Source organism: Melanotaenia boesemani, chromosome 13 (assembly GCF_017639745.1).
Source record: "Melanotaenia boesemani isolate fMelBoe1 chromosome 13, fMelBoe1.pri, whole genome shotgun sequence".
In the NCBI taxonomy this organism is placed as follows: Eukaryota; Metazoa; Chordata; class Actinopteri; order Atheriniformes; family Melanotaeniidae; genus Melanotaenia; species Melanotaenia boesemani.
This window is the reverse complement of record NC_055694.1, coordinates 2,202,810-2,221,273: the sequence shown is the minus strand read 5'-3', so window position 1 is coordinate 2,221,273 and position 18,464 is coordinate 2,202,810. Positions and strand designations below refer to the sequence as shown.

Here is an 18,464-nt window from a genome sequence, read left to right as displayed (position 1 = left end):
GCTTCGTCTGCCGCATTGTTTCCCATTGTGGTGATGGAGTTGTCTTTTCGATGAGCAGGACACTTGATAATGGCCAATCGATGTGGAAGCATCATGGCCGAGATTAACTTCATAATCTGTTTCCCATGTCGAACAGGTTTACCATCTGATTTTTGAAAGCCGCGCAGTTTCCAAACTGCTCCAAACAGGTGACAGACTCCGTGAGCGTATGCTGAATCTGTGTAAATATTAGCAGAGGAGTCTTTAGCAAGTTCACAAGCTACAGTAAGTCCATACAATTCAGCTAATTGTGCAGAGCAAGGTTGTAAACATTTTTCAGCTTTTATTGTCACCAAACGTCCCTTCCTTTTGTTGCACCACGGCGTAGCCTGCGTGAGTTCCCATGTGGTCTCGAAAGCATGACCCATCCACATAGTACGTGACCTGTGCGTCGTCCAACGGCTCAGATTCCAAGTCCCGGTCTCAGTTTTGTGTACCTCGTGGTCTCAGTGACGCACTCGTGTGTATCACCTTCAAATTCAAAAGGTAACATATTAGCAGGGATTTGTGGTCTCACATCTCTTAATTGTTACATCTGGATAGGTGAGCAATGGTAGATACTGAAGGCAACGTGCTGTTGTCAGAACAAGTTTGCTGTGATTGATCAACTCTGTGATTTTATGATGGGTGTAAATAACCACAGGATATGACTTAGTTATTGCAGACGCCTTTTCATACGCCATGTGAACAGCTGCGAGGCCCTGGTAGCAGGGGGGCCACCCTCGTGCTACGTCGTCCAACCTTGCACTGTAGTAAGCGATGGGTTGTTTCCTTCCACCAGCACATGAGTCTTGTGCCAATACAGCCGCTGCATACATGTTACATCTGTTTGAAACGTAGAGATAGAAAAGTTTGTCATATTCTGGCATTTTTAGCGCGGGGGCATTTTGAAGTTCCTGCTTGAGCATATCAAAAGCCAACAGTGCCTCTGTGGTCCACTCCAAAGACTTCTTTAAAGTCTTGACTTCAGAGGACTTCAGGAGTTCCCCTGAGCGGCGCCGTCTTTACTGCGTAGTCCTCCAACCACTCCGCGCTGAATCCTGTGATACCTAAAAAGGTCATTAGTTGCGCGCATGTCTGTGGACGCGGTGCTCGACTTATGCCTTTGAGGTGGTCAGGAGACAGAGCTATTGTTCCATGGGAGATTACTCTGCCAAGGAATTCCACCTGAGGCTGGCAGAATTGCAGTTTTGTCCGAGATGCTTTGTGTCCACATTCTGCCAGTCTCTGCAGCACTTTGATCGAGTCGCGCTGACAATCTTCAATGGTGTCTGAACAAATCAATATATCGTCTACATACCGGATTAGGACGCCGCTCAAATCCAGCTCCTGTAGATCCTGACTCACCACACGATCAAACCACGCGGGGCTGCTTGTCAGTCCCTGGGGCATTCTGGCGTAGCTGTATTGTCGACCTCTAAAGGTAAACGAAAACAGATATCGTGACTCTTCTGCCAGAGGGATACTGAAAAATGCTGAACAAAGATCCACTACTGTAAAAAACTTAGCTTTAGTGGGGATGGCATTCAACAGTGTGTGAGGATTAGCGAAGTCTGTAGCGACATCTTCAAGAATGGCATTGATCGCCCTTAGATCATGGACCAGTCGGTACTTTGATTTATCTGCTTTTAGAACTGCAAGAATTGGGGTGTTACAAGGACTAGAAATCTCAATCAGCACTCCTACTTTTTAAAAAACCATCAATTTAAGATTCCAATCCCTTCTTCATCTGCGGGATTAAGTTTGTACTGTGGCCGCCAAGGTAAAACTGCACCTGGTTTTAATTTGACAGTAACTGGGCTGGCTGAAACTGCCAGTCCCACATCCGTCTCATGTCTGGACCACAGTTGGTCCGGAACCTGTGTTAAAATATCAGTTTCCAGATCACTGTTTAAATCCAAGGGGGTTGGTTTTGCATGTCATCATTATGTTTTTCCCTGGTAGCACCACCATCTGAGGTGTTGCTTGTAATGACAGATCACACCTAATTCTTAACATTGAGCCATCCTCTGAAAGAGAGATTAATGGGTTCTCTGTACTGTTCCATGTTAAATGCTCTGCAGTTCTTACCATCGGACCGAGGTCCCTTGAATGGTATCCTGGGTTTACCAACAGTGTAATGTGTGGTAAGGATTGAGTAACACAGTACCATTTATCAATAAAGGTGTTCCGGTTTACCTTTAATGCTGCGCCTTGGCCTCCAATCAGGATATATGGAGCCTGTATTTTAACCATCACTCCATCCGTCTCCTTTTCCCACTTATCCTGAAAGGTTGAGCTGGCTGATGGATCAAAGAACATTGTACAATGAGGAGGTAATTTTGGTGGAGAACCTTCCGGGGCCCAGGCCTTCATGCATGCCTTCCATTTCTCCAACTCCGAACCCAGAGGCCCCTCTATGTTCCCCAGCCAATAAACATTTGCTGGTTCTGCTTGGGCATTCATTTGTAAGTTTAATCCACAACTTTCCACATATATTCCCAAAGGTGAACATAAAATTTTTGAGCCCGAGTTTACAAAGTGCATCTCTTCCTAACAGATTGACAGGAGTTTGGTCCGAGACCAAAATGGGTATTTTAATTTCATCATTACCTACTTTCATTTTTACGGGAGCAGTAATAGGAACCAATTGACTTTTTCCCGAGAATCCTACTGTCTTCACAAAGTTGTTTGACATGGGAAGGTTCTTGGCAAGGGATCCCTGTATGCATGAATGAGTCGCCCCCCGTGTCAATCATCATTTGGACCTGTCGATCCTCAATTTGGACATTTATCATGGGGTCAGTGCGTGTATGCATAATCAATGGGTACGAACCTTTACCCGCAGGATCCTCGGGACCCCCCTAAAACTGAGAGGGTCTTGGTCGTGGGCCACCCAGGGGTCCACCTCCACCTCTTCTAGGGAAGCCTCGTTTCTTCCAGGACCACCTGCTGGGAGGGGCATAAGCCGTGGGCCACGCCCTTGCAAAATGTCCATACATGCCACAATACCAGCAGCGGTTGGATCCCTGCCACGCCCCCAGACAAGGGAGTACCAAGCCTTGAGTATGAGGGACGGAACGGCTGGGACCCCTAGCGGCCTGTGTTGACTCAGGAACTCCAGCAGTCCGTCCCGCACCTGGATCTGTGAACACAACAGCTTGAACCTTTTCTTTCAGCTTGCCCTTGCAAATCATTTAGTTGCATCTGTGCCAGCTTCCTTTGAATCTGGAGGTCCTGTCAGAAGTCTTAGTTAGGTCTTTCCTGTATCGGGTTACTGCATGAACCACATGATCACGGAACTGTTGCGCTGGCATAGATGTAGACCAACGACATCCTCCAAACGTCTGCTGACATCCTTTGGCATTGAATCGATGACTGCATTTCTGAAAAGAGTGAGCAAAATAGGATCATTTTCCACATCTTCTGAGACTCTTGACGCCACCTTTTTAACTGTGTATCGATGTATGCTGCTGGGTTCTGGTCGTCCTTCAGAGGTTCCCCTTTCAAAGCATCAACATCAATTTTATTAGGGTACTGTTTGCGTATTCCTTGCCAAATCACCCCCTTATAGGCTGCTAATTCTGTTCCATCTGCCCTTTCACTCAAAATCCAGTCCAGTTCATTGTCTTCTGAAAAACTGCTGCATTTTAGACAACCCCAAAACCTGAGCGAGGACAGCTTTGATGTCACCCAGTGAAAGAAATGTTCCAGCCGTGTTTGATTCCAAAGCCTTAATCCACTTGCCTCCTCCTGCGGATATTTGAGGGAGCTCTGAGACCAAACCTGTCAGGTCCCGAGCTGAAAAAGGATGATAATCAGCCCTTGTTCCCCTTATCAGAATTGGGAACTCCTCCCCCTTCAATCTGTCAGGAGGTCTGATGTTAGGTCTGTATCTTAAATCATATTCGTCTCTAGGGACCCCTGTGGACGTGCCGGGTTTCTGCAAGCATGCAGGCATGGAAACTCCGCCTCCTGAAGTCGCCCCCTCCACCTCCTCATTTAAGTCATCTATTTCCTGTTCCATCTCAACTATCTGGCTCCGTCCCAACTCACGTTGCAAATCTTGCTGACGTGGTCCTAAGTTCATCCAAAAGCTATCACCTGTCTTACCTTTCCGAGCCAGTTCGGTTCGATCCTGGTAACAGTTAATGATTCCAGACTGACGTCGCTGTGTACTACAGTATTTTGGGATTGTCATGTGGGGAGGAGTTTCCTGTTTTTCTCGAGGAGAATGTATAGAGGTTGAATGCCTTTCTACCTGGGCGTGTGCTTCCCCAGTGCCCTGTAAGGACGCACCCCGCTGTTTGAAGTTGGGTGGATCTGGTTGGGGCAATGCATCAGTAGGAGGTCCCTTCTCAGCGAGCCCTGAAGCAGCAGATAACCAGATAACATTTTTTGCTCTTTTCCACCATTTTTTCAGACATGTGTTGAATCTCTTTCATCCTGTGGGGATGGCGGATACAGGCAATAGCCTGTGGCGTACTCATTGTTATCCTATTTAATCAACCCTGCTTTTAATACAATATGATAATCATGCAACTCAAACGAAAACCACTTGGGTGCGCCGCAGCTCCGTTTCCTGTTTCTAGGCGTCGGTCCAATGGGAGGAGTCGTGTTCTGTTGGAAGGAAACCAAAAGAGTTCAGCGGTCTTATTTTAACAGTTATAATAGTACAGATTACATCCTTGTAGCTGCACAAGAGCAGAGCACTATTTTATTTTTTGTCAGTGCTTGTGGTCTATGCGCGTTAGCAAGTAGCTTAGTGTCAGATTTCACCAGACCACTATGAGTTTGGGGAACGAGTCAACTTATGCACTGCAATACAGATTAATTTTTCTCAACATGCGGCATGCAATATTACTGCAAACAGAGGCCTCTGTCCATGCTCATGCATAAGTTTTTTCCAGTATACCCAGCAGCTGCTTCGATCTCCAGTTACACTCAGTCACGCATTCCTTTCTACATTTAGTCCACACTTTTACACACAAGCTCACCCTCAGCTTTTCTCCTCTCCAAAGAAGGTTTTTAAAGCTTTTTCCTCCTATTCTTCTCACACATGGACATAAGTTTACTTTCAGCGAGAGAGGTAAGGCAATCAAAGGATAGTTACACACTCAGTCAGTCACACATTTCTGTCCGGTGCATCACCCACTATCATACACACACTTCAACAGCTGAGCAAATCACCATTAGTCAGAGGAGAATAAACCAGTCAAAACACAGTTTAAACTTTTCCCTTATTTCCTCTCATAGAAGACATCAGTTTTCTTTCCGTTGGAGGGGTAAAGCAGTCAAAAGACAATTTTTCAGCTCACTCAGACACCCATTCCTATCCGCTTCATACACACACTTTAACAGCTGAACAAATCATCATTAGTCAGAGAGGAATTAACAGTCAAGACCAGTTTAAAAGTCACAAGTTTCACTCCCAGTGAGCAGTCCAAAGAAGGAATATGTCAACAGTCAGTTTATAAAGCCTTTTTTTCCTTCCTTTTTTCTACGTACGTTATTTAATGTTGCAACAAAGTTTTTTCACAGCTGTACTGCGCTAAGCCCCTTTTACGCAGATTTCCCGGGTTAACAGAGCTTAAACCTTTCACTACTGGCTCTGTTTAATTTAGGATCAGATTTTTGATCGATCTTTGCACCTTGCTTTCCTATGAACCTAGTCATAAGCTACTCACACCCACTTAACTGACCCCCTGTACAAGACCAGCCTATAGCTCGCAATCTTGCGGGCCCTGTATTTAACTCTTTACTAAATTTGAAACTCGAAACAGATCGATCGGTGCATTTTCATCACTTTCACTTTTACTTCACTTTCACTACTATTTTTGTTGCCAATTACTTCTTTCGCCGCTATACTGACCCTCCTCTCAAAGTTCCCGGGCGACCGCGTCCAGTAACGCCCGAGGTTTTGATAGGGCCCTGAAATATTACACCTTAAAACTGACCCCCCTCCCACTAATTGGTGAGGTCCTCAACCTACTTAATATCTCCTTAAACTGAGCCCCTTCCCACTAGCTGGTGGGCTCCTCAAAAACTACTTTATTTCTCCTTAAACTGACCTTCCTCCCAGCTACCTCTGGTAAGGCCCTCATAAACTACTTTATTTCTCCTTAAACTGACCTTCCTCCCAGCTACCTCTGGTAAGGCCCTCATAAACTACTTTATTTGTGCGCACAAATTCATCTGTCTAGCAGAGTCACACAGCAGCTGTATAACTAAGTTCAACTTGTAGCCAGGACAGCCCTGCGCCTCGGCTCACTTCACCCAGAAGGATTTAAAATGGGGCCCCTACCTCCTTAAGCGGTGAGTCGAAGCGATCCAGGCGTCCGGCCCCAGCGGTTAACTGGCTGGCTCGCCAAATGTCGCTAGATAAATTCTTTATCAAAAGGGCTGCTGATATTAAGAGTCTGCAGACAGAGGTCTTTAATGATCCTTTATTCGGCCCGACCAGGGGGACACCCCTTCAGGACAAAAGACCCCGTACAATCATTCTCCCAAGCTTATATAGCCTGCCTGTACTATTTCAGTATACACACACACAGGCACGCAGCCTTGTAGGGCTGACTGGTTGACATCATTTTGATATCACGTTATAATGTCATCCTATTAATATTGTGCTGACCAGGGCAACTGCACCTGTTGTTTTTCAACTCTGATGTATTCAAACTTCCACAGAAGCAAAAGTCTGGGTTGTCACAATGAGACAGAGCAAGGAGACCCTTAACAAGAGTATGGGTTGTGTTGCTGCATCAACTAAGAGGCAGAAGAAGGATGTTGCGGCATCACCAGTCTCCAGCCAAGTCACTATCTTGGCATTTCAGAAGGACAGAAAGTCCTCTTGTTTTGGGCAATCAACATGAACACCTTCACTTTTCCGAGTGGCCATCAGTGCCTACCTCCAGTGCTGCAGTGGAGTGAGTTTTCAGCCGTGATGGCATCATACTGCAGCCCCATCGTGCACAAATGACTGATCGACTCTAGTCTAACTTGGTCTTTTGCAAATGCAGTCACAATATAAGACTTTCAAGTAATGTGGAGCCTCTCCAATACCTACTCAAACACATGATCCCTCTGTAATAAGGAGTAGTTTATACTGGGGGAAAAACTTTTTGCATCATTTAGGTTTTAGTGATTTTTGATGAATGTCAAATGTTCATATAGTCTTACGGTCAGTTTTAGGAGGTTGTCTTGAAACAATGTCAACTTTTTTCTTTTATTTTACTGTTTAACAGTTTGTTAAAGTGTTTAATGGGTTAAAGGACAGATAAACTAACAGAAGACTGTTCACTGCTCCAATATGGGATTTGTTAAATACATGAGTGATCCGCAGTAATAATGTAATCTGTGTTAATGTTTTACAGGACTGTGTATAGAAAACTCCCTTGAATTTCCAAAAGTGTTTAAATAAACAAGCATTATAAAAGATGATTTGTGTTAACTAATATTTCAGTCATGTTTTTTTAAAACAAAGAACATCTCACATTTGATGAAGAGCCCATGGTGACTTGGCTGTGACTTAAAACTCAGTAATAAGGACTTTGTACTTGACTTTGGACTTTTCCATCTTGACTCGGGACTTGCTTGTCTGACTCGGGACTTTGACTCGGGACTTGTTAGTATGACTTGGACTCTGACTCCAGACTTGAGTAGAGATACTTAAGACTTACTTGTGACCTGCAAATTATTGACTTGGGTCCATCTCTGCTGCTGGACACTGCTGCATCCAGATCTGTGCATAGTGAGACCATCATCCAACGGCTATTTCCTGAGCACCAGATAATGCGGATGCAGTGGACCGGTATGGTTATGGACACGCTAAAATTGGCATGGTGGGGACAGTCACCCTTACGGTATATTATGGTTCCCAAGTTCTCCCTGCATTTTACCTTCCATGTATCTCACCAGGGCACCAACCTACTCAGTTTTGGCCTGTTCTGTGCCCTATTCTTCTCCATCACACACAATGTGGGCTCCACCATTCTGACCTTTACCACATCTTGGCAGCACCGTTGGTTGTTGCTCTTTGCCGGACTGGGCTGTTTCACTGCTTTCAACACCAGCCCCTTATAGACCCAGCCACGTTGTGTACTTGGATGACATCGTGGTACACAGCGTGTCGATCCGACCTGCATGATGACCCAGGTTCCCTGGGAGTGGGACTGGGATTTCCCGAACGAAGCAACCCGAGGATCTGGTTGGGTGCCTGCCAGAACCTAATCTGCCGGTTAGACATCTCCAGCCAGGACACCGTCCCTGCACGGACCCGCCTTAGGCCTTCTTACCTCAGTGACTATGTTACAGACTTTTGACTGTGTTTAGGTAGTTGCTGCATAGCCTGTCAGGTGGCAGAATAAACCACATGGTAAATTAGCAGTCTACCTGTCATGAGTCTACACACATTGGGGCCTCCTCCGCCCCTTTTCCTTGTAAGAATGAGAGGCAGATTCGCGGATTAAGGTGGTGCAGCTGAGGAGAATCAGATTCATCAGTCAGCTGTATAAAGACTCCTGGATGATCCCTGGTCTTCGCTAGATTGTACTACTTCTTGTGGTAACCAGCTGTGCACACGTCTAATTCTGAGTTGTCTTGTCAGCGTTCTAACCTGTTTATTGTTCTCTTCCAAGCTCCCTGTCCTGGAGATTTACCTTGCCCATGAGATTCTGTCTGCCCGCTCCTCGCCTGCCAGCCTGCTCCTCGCCCTGACCCTTACTGGAATCAATGACCAATCGTCATTGATTCATAATAAATCACTCACTGAAGCTTCTCGTGTGCTCTCTTCCTTTGGGTCCTAGCCCTGACCATTACAGAACTATCCAGCCAACATCATGGACCCAGTAGAACAAACAGCCGTGGACGCCAAGAAATCCGACTCCAGCAGTGAGTTGTTCTTCGCCGTCTCATCTCAAGGAAACCTTCTCGGACAACACTCACAGGTACTCCGATCTCTCAGTGACAGCCAACATGCCTTACAGGCCCCAGCTGAACAACATCACTACCAAAATGTCAGCCAGGCTAACACAACTGTCCCAGCTCTCTGCTCCTTCAGCTCCACAGGCAGGCCCCGTGATTCCTCCGCCAGCTCCAATTCATGAAGTTCACATTCCAGACCCCAAACCATTTCACCGGAGAGTTGGGTAAATGCAGAGGTTTTCTTTTACAATGCTCACTTGTATTTGACCAAAAACCACTTACCTACACCACTGACGGTCTAAGGTTTCCTCATAATTAGTTTGCTTACCTCCAGAGCCTTAACGTGGGCTGAGGCTTTTCTAGAGACCAAGCCACTACATACCTTGACCTATGGAGAATTCATCCGTGAGCTGAAGAAGGTGTTTGATGATCCTGTTCGGGGTGGGAGGCGGCCAAACGTCTTATGTCCTTAAAGCAAGGGGCTCTAAATGTGGCCAATTCTCTGTGGAGTTCCGGACCCTGGCCTGCCGACACGAAATGGAACTCTGCCGCATTAATGGATCACTTTTTGAACTGTTTGACAGATACACTGAAGGATGAGCTGGCAACCGGTGATCTCACGTCGACCTTGAATGAACTCATCGATCTGGCTGTCAGACTGGACAACCATCTCCGGCGGAATCACAAGGGACCCTGTTCAGCATCAGTCCCGAGAGATGTCACGATGCCTGCGCTCCGACCTTCGTTGGACTCCCCCGCTTCACTTCTCGCGGCCAAGGAGCCAATGCAGGTGGGACGAGCTCATTTGACTCAGGCTGAACGTTGGGGACGATTACAGGTTGGTGAGTGTTTATATTGCGGAGGATCTGGGCATTTCCGCATCGCCTGTCCGATTCGCCCAAAAGATGGGGCCCGTCAGTAAGGGTCGGGGTTTTTGACAGGTCAAATGGACTGTGAGATTATTACCCTGACCAAGACTCAGATTTCTGCCACCATAACCTGTGCTGATCAGTCTCTCACTGTCCCCGCTGTTTTTAATTGATTCCGGAGCTGAGGTCAACTTTCTGGACATCGGTCTGGCTGAGAGGGCTCAGATACCTCTGGTTCCGTTATCTCACCCCATGACCGCCAACGCTTTGGACGGCCAAACATTGGCCCAGGTAACGCATACCACCACGCCTGTCAGATTAAAACTTTCTGGTAATCATTCTGAAATAATCGAACTTAAGTTAATATCATGCCACCCACCAGTCATGCCTTTGGTCAGCCTTGTCAACCACTGGGATGAGGGAGAGCAGGGAGGAGACTCACGATCTATCATCTGTGCTCGAGCGACTACCATGATCTGGCTGAAGTGTTCAACAAACTCAAGGCCACGTCCCTTACCACCTTACAGGTCCTATGACATGGCCATCGACTTGTTACCAGGGTCCTCTTTGCCCAGTAGTCGACTCTATAACATCTCCTGACCTGAGAGAGATGCACTGAATAAATATATACAAGAGTCCACTCAGACACTGTCGGTTTCCTGGGGATACATCTTTATGAGCTGGCAGATGAAGACAGACCCGGAGAAAGTGAAAGTGGTTCTGGCGTGGCCCAGGCCCGTCAGCGTCAAGCAGTTGCAGAGTTTCCTGGGCTTCGCCAATTTTTACCAGAGATTTGTCAGGAACTTCAGTCAGGTTGCGGCGCCACTCACTCACCTCACGTCACCTAAGGTTCCATTTCACTGCGTCAGAGACCGCCGAGTTTGCCTTCCAGGAGCTGAAGAACCGGTTCACCTCCGCCCTGATGCTCACTCATCCCGATCCGTTCTGTCAGTTTATGTGGAGGTGGATGCCCTCAGACACAGGGGTGGGGGCAGTCCCTGTCACAACGAGCTGAGCAGTCAGGAGCGCTTCATCCTTGTGCGTTTTTCTCTCGGCGCCTCACCCCAGCGGAAAGGAATTATGATGTCAGTGAGTGGGAGCTGTTGGCTGTCAAGCTGGCCCTCACTGGCATCACTGGCTGGAGGGGGCGTACAACCAGTCATTGTTTGGACAGACCACCAGAACCTGGAATACATTACAGTCAGCCAAACGTTTTAAACTCCAGGCCAGACAGGTGGCTTGTTTTTTTGTCGTTTTAATTCTTTCATCACCTACAAGCCGGGTTCCAAAAACATCAAGCCAGACTCCCTATCGCGGCAATTCAGTCGGGTGGACCGTCTCCAGATCCCGACCCCATCCTGCCTGCGCCCTGTGTGGTTGCCTGCAGTAAACCTGGGAGGTTGAACAAAACATCTGCGACACACAGTGCACGAATCCTGATCCAGGTACCGGTCTTCCTAACAAATTGTTTCGTTCCAGATCCTGTCTCGGTCCCAAGTCACCAGTGGGGGGACACACCTCCCGCGTGGCCTGTCATCCTGGCGCAGTGCGCAGACATAGTCTCAGACCGAGGACCCCAGTTTGTGTCCTGTGTGTGGGACGCCCTTCTGTACTGCACTGGGAACCCACGGTCAGCCTCAGCTCTGGTTTTCACCCCCAGACCAACGGCCAAGAGTAATGGTTAAACCAGAAGTTGGAATATGTCACAGGGCGGAAAGCCCCTGATATACTAGCTGTAGGTCCGCGAGGGAGTACTCTATAGGAAAGAACATGCAACAGATATCCCACCAATAAATGTTATTATAGTTCTTTATAAAAAACAAGATAAAAGAGAAATAAAAAATGTAGAAGCCAGGCCTCAGTGAAGTCCAAGTAATGGTGGCCCTCTAACTGGCAGCTCCTATAGGTGACCGGGTCCCCTCCGATCCTGTACCAAGGGGGGGGAAAAGGAATCGTGAGTCCAGTGAGCAATATTTTTAACCGATCTTCTATCATTATGGCACGACGAGGCCACCATAGGAAAACCAGAAGGAGCACTTAGCTGAGAGGAGGGGGGTTGTCGGACTCTCCCCCCTCCACGGCTCCACCTGCACGTCTCTCTCTGTCTCTCCGCTGTTCCTCTGCTCTGGGGACGCCGAAAGCCAGAACACCTGTGTAGGGGACAGGTGTGACTCAGAAGGCCAGAGAGACAGAGAGTTACTCTTCAGGTTTTGCGGTCTGGTCAAAGTAGGGCTACCGCTGTCATGCAACAATTCACTTCAAGCCAACAAAGAAGGAACACATCTAGTCCATGCAAAGCGGAGCCCACACAACCAAAAGAAACACTTAGCTCAGAGGAGGGAGGTTCGCCGCACATTCCTCCCTCCACAATTCCCACGGCGCGTCCTGTCGCACAGGCAATTCTCCGGCGTCTGTGCGTCTGTGCCCCTATGGCCGTCCCGTCACTCGGTCAGCCCTCACTATCCACGCTCTTGACCCAGCTGGACGTCTCCATTGCGTCTCGACCTGGTACACGATTCCCCCTGGACCGTCGGACCCGCTGCTTCCCACACACTGCTCGCGTCTGAAGCCCTGTCCACACTCTTTTCTCTCTGCTCATTCACACACACCTGTAACTAATTATCTCTAATGGCAGGGCTGCAGACACTCCACACTCACACGAGCAATCTTGTCACCCTGTGACAAAATACGTACACAACTCTCATGTCTCATGCAGCGAACGGGCCTTTCCCCATTTGAGGCGTCGCTGGGTTATTAACCACCGCTGTTCCCAGAGCAGCAAGTGGAGCTGGCGGTTCGTCCGTCCCAGCGACAATCTGAGGCGATGCCGGTGGTTGTGGCGAACTACCAAGGCCGCTCTACTATGTACGGCGGACAGGAACCGCCGGTGGGCTGACCAGAGTCGGAACCCCGCTCCTACTCACTGAAGCTTCTTGTGTGCTCTCTTCCTTGGGTCCTAGCCCTGACTGTGACACTACTGGTTTTACCCAGTCAGTTTGAGTTCCTTCAGTTTCTGAAATATTTAGAGGTGTGTTGGGTCAGGCCAGGAGAGACGTCACTCCGGAAGACATGCATGTGGTGGTTCAACGAGTTTTGAGCAATAAAGTTAGCAGACTAAAATATTGTGGTACGTGTGTTTCTTGGACATAACAGACATCAGGAGGGATTTTACAGCGATGTCAGTGGCAAAAGTTGAAGTCACAAAAGAAATTATTTTTCGGCTGACATTGTGTCATGAATGATGGTGATAACAGCAGCCACTGAGCCAGAAACTGGTCTCTTCATCATGAATCAATATGTTATTTTGTCAGTTGACAGAATCAAAGCTGCAGGTAGTTCAGAGAGAGGAGAGGATGAGGAAGGTGGAGAGGAAGGTTGAGCTTCAGTTCTAAGAGACGTGACTTGATCTACATAACTGAATAAATCTAATCAGTCATAACAGCACACACTGAATAGTTGATTTGAGCTTCACATGATATTCTTACAGACTAAAATAAAGTGGTTTGATGTGGATCCTGCAGAAAGGAGCAGAATCATTTTAACATGGGCTGCAAGTAAAATGAGAAATGAAAGAAATGATGAACATTTCCTCTAACAGAAAAACTTCTATGCAGCTGCAATTAACAAAGTCATCACATCAGATTTTCTGACTGAAAATGTGCTGTGTAACATGGTTCTGACTTTATCTTTCTTTCTGTTATTCTTCACATTTTCCTTCAAGGGTTCATTAAGTTTTTTAATATAAGTGGTGGATTTCTTGTACTGAAGGATGAAAGAACATCTCTGTGTGTAAAAGTAGACGCTTGCTGTGGACAATATTGAGGTGAAGTAAATCTGCAGCAGACGTCTTCATTTCATAAAATCCTAGAAATCATGAAATAAAATAGGACCTGGATTCAGTTTAGCAACAAAAGCAGATTTTATTATCAGTCACTTGAACAGAAATATTTGACTTTATAAGCTTCTGCTTGTTTAGATTTTCTATCCACTCACTTCTATGATTGTGCTAAAACGTCTTTCATAGAGAAATAAAACACCTGGGACTAGTTGCTCTGTGGAGCAGAGTCCACCAATGTCACAATCAGAGCTACGTCCTTGTGTCCACGTCACACGAACACTTTCCTGCCACCATTGTTAGACACACACATCCTGAAAATTTAGATTATATACCAGAATATATTCTAATATATGGGCTGGAAACAGTCACACACACATTATATTTATACAGTATATGAAAATAGTCCAGGTGGGACTTGTTTCCTGGCCAGGCAGTGTACAGCCATGCTGACAATTATCTCACATATTTCCAATAAAATAATGAATCATGGTGATAAACTCTCTGTTAGAACAGAAATCACGTCACAAAATAATCTAAACATGAAGTAAAAGTTCAAATGTTTTATCTCATCTGAACCAGGAGAATCTGGACTTCCAACAATATGATGGAACACACACTAACACACAGAAACACACTTTGGCTTAATTTGTCTTTTTATTGATGATCAACATGAAGCACAGACACACTTCTGATCAGAACTTTATTTACACTCATCATGAACATCAGGATCATGTAATATGAAGTTTTCAGAGATTTCTTTCAGACGTTTGATTTCTGTCCAGAATAAATGAAGATAAATGTTTAATGGGAGAAAACAACAAACGTTTCATTCAGTGTTGCTTTAAAACGTGCTGAGACCCTCCTAACTTCCTGTTAGTGACGATGACTACAGAGTCCCAGAGGGAAAAACCATCATCAGTGGGACACATTCAAGAAGAAAACATCATCAAACTCAACATTATATAACAATGATCTAATCCATCATGCAGGAATCATCTGACTCTGCTTTATTTGACAGTGAAGAGAAGGAAGAAACGTGGAGACAGAAGTGGAACGAGCTGCAGAATCATCCAGATGTGAACTGAACTGCTGACATTTACAACCTCATCTCTCCACCAGTACAACTCAGACTGAAAACTGGTTCAGAACCAGATTCACTGGTCATGGAGGAAAACCATCAGACCGTCCTGATTGACAGGACAGATGATCAGAGGAGCTGAGTTTTTACCACCTTTGTTATTACAGGGACTGAAGAACGGTAGAGTTTGTCAGTGAAGCAGCAGCCAGTAAAGGAGAAGATCAGAGCTGCAGCATCTACATCATAAAAGGAGACCAGACCCTCCTCATAATCCACAAACACCCCCACCTTCTCAGGACCAGACTGGAGATGGAGACGGACTGGAGGATCAGCCAGAGCTATGTACTCATTTCCATTTATCAACCGTATAGTCCAGAAACCATTCTGAGGTCTCAGTGTGATCCTTCCCTTCCTGTTGATGGACTCTCTGGCGACTCCTAAAATCCATTCAGTTTTTCCTTTAACCTGAACCTCAAAGTAAAATCTGCCTGAAGAGAAACTCTGGTTTCCTAAAACATTAACACCCATAGAAAAATCTCTCTGGATTATGTGGAAGTTTCTTCCACACATCACCACAGTAAACTTGTTTTCTATCATCAGACAGGATGAGTTTACGATGTGCTGTATCAGGATCCAGATTAACATCCACTGCAGACTGCCTGGACCTTCTTCAGCTCAGCCTCCATCTTCTTCTTCTTCTGTTTCCTGAGTGTCTCCTCCAGCTGAGACACAGCTCTCACCACAGTCCCCCTCATATGATGGTGGACGGACTCGGACCTCTGTCCAGTTCTTGGTGGGTGGAGCAGCTTTCAGGGACGAGGGAGCTTTGGAGGAGGTGGGAGGTGGTTCTTCAGAGCGTGAGAGCTGCTCCACCTCAGAGCTCCTCTTCCTCAGCCTCAGAGATTTCCTGTTCCAGATCTTTGATGAAGGCTTCAGCCTGTTTCTCTGTAGTTTTCTGTTTGTCTTGGATCTCCTCTACGAGCTGGTCCAGGCCTCTCTGAACAGACTCCATCAGAGCAGTGAAGACCTGAACACCTTATGCTGTCTCTCTGTCTGCAGCATCTTTACTGATCTTCACCGACTCTTTCAGCTCCTGAATCTTCAGTCGTCTCTTCTGGATCAGCAGCTGGATTCCAGCCTCTGTCTTCCCCAGCTCTGCCTTCTTCCTTCATATTCTTCTCTCAGAGGAACAAACTCATGAGTCTTGTGGTCTAAAACAGAGCAGAGCGAGCAGACACATGTCTGGTCGGTCCTACAGAACAGCTCCAGAGGTTTATCGTGCTTCCTACACATCCTGTCCTCCAGGTTCTCCACAGGCTCCATCAGCTGATGTCTTTTCAGACCTGAAGCTGTCAGATGAGGCTCCAGGTGAGTCTGACAGTAGGAGGTCAGACACACCAGGCAGGACTTCAGGGCCTTCAGTTTGGTTCCAGTGCAGACGTCACAGGGAACTTCTCCTGGTTTGGCAGCTTGTTGCTCTGAGCTGCTGCTGCTGGCTTCCTGCTGAGCTTCACGTCCTGAACTGATCAACCACCTTTTCTGATGAAGGTGTTAATTTCTGGATCAGGTTTGAAGTGAAACTTCTTCTTACACATTGGACATTGGCATCTGTTGTTAACATCCCAGTGGTGGGTGATGCAGTTCTTGCAGAAGTTGTGTCCACATGGTGTGGAGACTGGATCAGTGAACACATCCAGACAGATGGAGCACAGAAACTGATCCTCAGATCTCTGGTTGCTGCCAGCAGACATGTCTGACCTCTGAGGAGTCAGAAAAACAGCATTAAAACACACGTCTAGTCATTATTCTTCAACATTTCACTTCTATCCTCCTGACTAACTGAAAAAATCACCACCAATGTTGCTGTTCTATGCAGGAAGTCGTTTTTTTCAAAGACAAAAGCTGCAATTTCAACACAATCAAGTTTCCAGAATTTTAGCCACTTTAATAATTTTTGTAAGAAACCAAACTGTTTGAAAATCCGTCCAGATTTCAGTGAAATAAGAACATTTATGTTTGTGCAGATCCCTCACTTTCCCTCAGATACCATGAGAGAGCAAACTTGTGGCAAGATGGCCGCCGGTCCACCCTACAAATCCGCACTTCGTTTAGCCTCAAACGAAGGCTGCTGGTGATGCAGCTTTCATGGCCTCTTTTCTCAAAGAATTCATTGCGTACAAGACGGTGGCAAATGATCAACCGAGCTCAGAAGAATACATTTTTAATTTATTTATTTTACCACACTTTAGTAAAAACGTTATAAAAGCAAGAACATTGACAACATAAACAGTCTAATTAAAATTCGGTACTTTTTGATATTTGTGGATTTTTTGAGGGTTAATGAAGATTCTACCAGACTGCTGGAAAACCTCTGAGCCTCAGATTGTTTTTAAAATTAATTTATTAATTAATTAATTTACATTATTACCAGGTTGGTGTTGACCACAAGCATTTCTAGCCCATTTTTGTGGGGTGCTGAAGCATTGAAAGTATTTTTTATATTTTAATTTTATTGTTGTTGTTGTTAACAAACTAGAAATGTATAAAAACCATACTGTGTTTTGTTGAGACCTAACAAGAAAAATGTTTGTAATTTTTTAATCTAGTTAAATAAAATCTATTTGTGTATGATTGTCAGTCCAAAGAGGGAAAGATGGAAAAAAGGAGAGGAGAGAGGAAGGTCCAGAAGAAGCAAGTAAGAAGAGAGAGTTGAACTCCAGAAAGTAATCGACAGATTAGCCAATGAGGCGACAGGTTAAAGTACACGTAGTAATCTGTAGTATCCATAAAAAGATAACATACAATGTACACATTGTACCATAGACAAGGTTACCTCTTTTATAATTTTACTATTACTATTATTATTATTATTATTATTATTATTATTATTATTATTATTATTATTACTATTATTATTAGTAGTATTTTTATTAGTATTATGTTTCTATATGGACCAAATTATGAGTCTGAAATAAAGAATTGAAGTAAAAATTTGTTTAACTTTGTTGTTTTAAAGTACGTTTTAAATAAAGTTGTTCTTACTCTCCCTCTTCCTATAAAATGTTCTGGTGGTGATGGACGCCATTTTCTCTGACAAGAAGGAGGAAGTTCCCAAAACTCCGCCCCTACAAGTCGGTGTCATTTAAATTCCCTAAATGTCCTCTTTAGAGAAGAAAAGGAGGTAGTTCGGTAGCATGCAGGGGGACGGAGATATTCAGGTTTACAAATGTCCTCCACAGAGGACAAATCTGAACTACTGGTAGTCAGGATCCTGATCCAGTTTATCTGAGGAGTGAAAGTTCCAGTTTCACTTTGCTCTCCGTTTGCTGCTTGTTGAAACTCAGTAAAAATGATCAGCTGTACTCACCAGTGTTGGAGTCAGTAGCTGAGAAAGAACAGATGAACTCGCTTTATTTTCCTTCACACAGAAACACAGAGATTTGCTTCGACTGCAGCTCTGATCTGAATAACTTTCACTTTCATTTCTGGTACCGGAAAAAAAAACAGTCTTCCTGTGTTGCTCCACCTTTTCCTGAACTGGGCTGGGTTTTGTTCTTCAGGTTCAGACGTGATTATAGTTAAAAACAGCAGATGATACTAGAAATGGTTTTAAAATGCAGGGAGGTCTTGAATAAACTGCAGCTTGTTACACAGAAAGAGTTCAAACAATCAGGATTTAGTCTGAACTTTCAACTCTTTGTTCAATCCCAGCATCATTTACTCATATTTAGGTGTGTAA

The 18,464-nt window shown here is 45.5% G+C and overlaps 1 pseudogene; it reads right to left on the bottom strand.

Annotated features, from left to right (window-relative positions):
• Window positions 1-14,798: 14,798 nt before the first annotated feature.
• LOC121650976 lies at window positions 14,799-18,194 on the bottom strand (annotated as a pseudogene).
• Between the last annotated feature and the right edge of the window lie 270 nt (window positions 18,195-18,464).